Source organism: Apodemus sylvaticus, chromosome 1, assembly GCF_947179515.1.
Source record: "Apodemus sylvaticus chromosome 1, mApoSyl1.1, whole genome shotgun sequence".
Lineage (NCBI taxonomy): Eukaryota > Metazoa > Chordata > Mammalia > Rodentia > Muridae > Apodemus > Apodemus sylvaticus.
The window spans coordinates 201,099,855-201,103,370 of record NC_067472.1 but is presented as its reverse complement, the minus strand read 5'-3'; the positions used below and the strand labels follow the sequence as shown (position 1 = coordinate 201,103,370).

The 3,516-nt window shown below is 38.9% G+C and overlaps 1 pseudogene; it reads left to right on the top strand.

The window, feature by feature from the left end:
- The first annotated feature begins 2,694 nt into the window (after positions 1-2,694).
- LOC127675177 (60S ribosomal protein L36-like) lies at positions 2,695-3,006 on the top strand (annotated as a pseudogene).
- The last annotated feature ends 510 nt before the right edge of the window (positions 3,007-3,516 follow it).

The following is a 3,516-nucleotide window of genomic DNA, read 5'->3' as shown; positions in this document are numbered from 1 at the left end:
CCCCTCCAAAACTCCCTATCCTATCTTCTCTTCTCTTGCTCCCCAACCCGTCAACACCCACTTCCCTGTCCTGCCATTCCCCTACACTGGAGCATCCAGACTTCACAGGACCAAGAGCCTCTCCTTTCACTGGTGTCCAACAAGGCCATCCTCTGCTACATATGGTACTGGAGCCATGGGTCCCGCCATGTGTATTCGATTGATGGTGGTTTGGTCCCTGAGAGTTCTGGGGTTACTGGGTGGTTCATATTGTTCCTCCTCTGAGGCTGCAAACACCTATAGCTTCTTGGGTTCTTTCTCTAGATCCTCCATTAGGGTCCCTGTGCTCAGTCCATTGGTTGGCAGTTAGCATCCACTTCTGTATTTGTCAGCCACTATCAGAGCCTCACAGGGAGCAGCTGTATCAGACTCCTGTCAGCAAGCATTTGTTGGCATCCACAATAGTGTCTGGGTTTAGTAACTGTATGTGGAATGGGCTCCAGGTATGGCAGTCTCTGAATGGCTTTTCCCTTAGTCTCTGCTCCACAATTTGTCTCTGAATCTCCCCCCATGGGCATTTTGATCCTCCTTCTAAGAGGATCAAACTATCCACACTTTGGTGTTCCTTCCTCTTGAGCTTCACACTGTCTGTGAATTGTATCTTAGGTATTCCAAGATTCTGGGCTAATATCCACTGATCAGGGAGTGCATTCCATGTGTGTTCTCTTGTGATTGTGTTACCTCTCTCAGGAAGACATTTTCTAGTTCCATCCATTTGCTAACAATTTCATGAATCTATTGTTTTTAATAGCTGAGTAGTACTCCATTGTGTAATTGTACAATGTTTTCTGTTTCCATTCCTCTGTTGAGGGACATCTGTGTTCTTTGTTGCTTCTGGCTATTATGTATTCGGCTGCTATGAACCTAGTGGAGCATGTGTCCTTATTACATGTTGGAGCATCTTCTAGGTATATGCCCAGGAGTAGTATATCTGGGTCCTCAGGTAGTGCTATGTTCAATTTTCTGAGGAACTGCCAAACTGAATTCTAGAGTGGTTTTACCAGATTGCAATCCCACCAACAATGGAGGAGTGTTCCTCTTTCTCCACATCCTTACCAGAATCTGCTGTCACCTGAGTTTTAGATCTTACCCATTCAGACTGGTGTGAGGTTGAATCCCAGGGTTGTTTAGATTTTCATTTCGCTGATAATTAAGGATGTTGAACATCTCTCTAGGTGCTTCTCCGCCATTCAGTATTCTTCAGTTGAGAATATTTTGTTTAGCTCTGTACCCAATTTTTATAGAGGAGACATGGAAAGGGGAAAACAGTAGAAATGTAAATAAAGAAAGTATCAATAAAAAGAGGAACAAAATATTATTAAATCAAGCCTGGTGAAACATGTTCTGCATATAATGAAACTGTATGTTTGCTTTTTATATAAAATCTTAAGTTTACTGATGCCCCCCAATACACAATACAGCAGGTTTGAAATCTAGTTTATAGGTCCATTTATTCCTCAATGTTTATAAGCTTAAACATCAATTCCATAGTTCCTTTTCAAGTTGTAAGTGTCTCATCAAAGTAGACCAAAATTTACAAGGCTCTGTTACGGAGATGACAAAATATTTTCTTTCACTGTAAGTCCATAATATTCTTCATAGGAGGTATATAGTGAGGGTAACATCCAGGAGAGAGAATGTCTTAGCTTAGTGGTTTCCACAATAACATAAACTCCTTCCTTACTCTACTCTATCAAAGTAAAGAACTGTTAAACACTTTCCAATTAATGTGATGCTCTTATACTACCCTCAAGACACTATTAGAAATTATGAATTCAAAAAGTGAAAACTGGAAAAATGAGTTTACTGATTTCAAATAATTTTATCAAAGATGCTTAAATCAAGAGGGGAAATAAATCTATAAAAATTATTTTAGTTCAGCACAAAGACACATGAATAGATTTTTTTTAAATGTTTATTGAGATTTTTAGTAGTTTTAGTAATAAAAATGTAAATGTTCACTACTTTTGTTTTATATAACAGACTTTTTACTTATTTAAATGAATACATATAATGTAACTTTTTTCCTTTGAATCATATGAAACTTTATTGGTTTGCATACAAAAACAAAAAAGTTTATGATTTCAATTTCATAATATTAATTGCAAACTATAATGTCCACACATATAAATTAATGTAAAGTATAGCCAATTAAATGACAGTCATATTTATCTAGTGCAAAGTTTAAGATGAACCTAAATGAAATACAATTTAATATTGTTTTCTCTTCATTGCCCTAGAAACAAAATTGATTTAGAAGTGATATGGTGACCACCAGTGACTGTGATGTTGTTTTAGCAATTAGCCTATTTAGGCAATATGTTGTTGCACTTCATAAAAATGTTCTCTGGATTAAACACACATGTGTATCATGATTAGAGACAAAGAAGTATAATGTCTATTTGCAATAGACTAATAAATAGAAAACCTGTTTATTTTTCTATTGTTGTCTATGCTATATTATTTATAGAAAATAATGAAATAAACCTAGTCCTCCACAAACCATGAAGTGCACAATATATGATAAAGGTAAACGGATGGAGCCTGGATAATCAAGTAGAAGGAACTAGCAACTTCCAGGAAAGTAGGTTAGAGAATAAGCTTGAAATAACAAACTGGGCTTCCGGTCCTGGCCATGGTAGGAGAGCAGCAGCCATGGCCCTGCGCTACCCCATGGCCATGGCCTCAACAAAGCCACAAGGTGAAGAAGAACATCAGGGAACCAAGGCACAGCCGGCCTCGGGGCGCCTCACCAAGCGCACCAAGTTCGTGAGGGATGCGATCCGGGAGGTGCAGGGCTTCGCTCCCCAAGAGCAGCGCGCCCTGGAGTCGCTCAGTGTCCACAGACACGCGCACACTCTAGTTCATCAAGAAGAGGGTGGGCGCGCACATCTGGGCCACGAGAAAGCGGGAGGAGCTGGCAATGTCCTGGCAGCCATGAGGAAGGCAGTCGCCAAGGAAGATTGATGAACCATCTCCCATAAAAGATAGTTCCAAAAAAAGAAAAAAAGAACAAAATGGTAGTCTGCAGAGTTTCAGCAGGTGCACATTTTATTTCTTTTCCTATCACTGCAGTTTACCTATCTAGACAACTGTCATGGAGGTTTTTATCCTTCAAAAGAAGCAAATTCACTTGCCTTCATGGGCAGGATAATTTGTTTATAAACATTAATATTTGACTTGCCATATGTTCATTTGCTTTTTGGGGCAGGAAACCCTGTAGCACAGGGTGACATAATAAGTTATATAAGATGATACAGGATTTCTGCTCTACTTTTCACTGGATCTGGATACTGATATTGCAAAGATTCAGCACCAGCAAGTTTTATGCAGTGCTGAGGACAAATATCAAAACTTTGTGTCTGTTAACCAAGTAATTTACCAACTGAGTTGTACTACGAATTCTGTGTATTTCATTTAATCAGAGCAAAATGCTTCTCATTATTTAAAAATGTGTGTCACAGCAGAACTGAAAAA